This window comes from Meleagris gallopavo, chromosome 15, assembly GCF_000146605.3.
Source record: "Meleagris gallopavo isolate NT-WF06-2002-E0010 breed Aviagen turkey brand Nicholas breeding stock chromosome 15, Turkey_5.1, whole genome shotgun sequence".
NCBI lineage: Eukaryota > Metazoa > Chordata > Aves > Galliformes > Phasianidae > Meleagris > Meleagris gallopavo.
The window spans coordinates 11,941,302-11,941,933 of record NC_015025.2 but is presented as its reverse complement, the minus strand read 5'-3'; positions in this window follow the sequence as shown (position 1 = coordinate 11,941,933).

The following is a 632-nucleotide window of genomic DNA, read 5'->3' as shown; positions in this document are numbered from 1 at the left end:
CCTTCAGAGCTTGGGGAGCAATTTGGACAGGCTGCAGAGCTGCTCCTCAACAGAGGGAAATCCCCACAGCACGAGGCTGACCACACTTCAGTCTCTCTATGTACCACATTTACACACAGCTGGTGCCAAGCCCTGGAGATGAGCGCTGCCAGCCGGCCAAGCCCCCTCCCCATCCCACGCTCCCTACACAGCCACAACCAGGACTGGAGAAGGGACACCCGGCACATCCTGTTTAAAAGAGAAATAACAATAATAATAAAAAAAAACGGCTTCGCGTGTAGTTTGCAGCGGTTCTGGTGTGAGAAATGCGCCCAGCCTTGGGAGGTGCGGAGCAACGCACGGCTCTGCAGCACCTCGGAGCCCTGAGCTGAGCCCCTCGTGCGGTCAGCGGGCACCGGGATGGCTCTGAGGGCACTTCTGTGCGCAGCTCCTGGAGCTACGCCGTCACCCGGCAGGAGATAAAATAGATAAAATACACACGGCCCAGCAACGGCGCGAGGACGGCTCAGCATCGCTCCTGCCCGACACGCGTGCCGGCTCCCACGTACACACAGGTACGCCGAGTCCAAAGGCTTCCCAAAAGCCACCCAGCCCTCCAGCGGCACAGCCAGCAGCGAGAACGGCTCAGACGG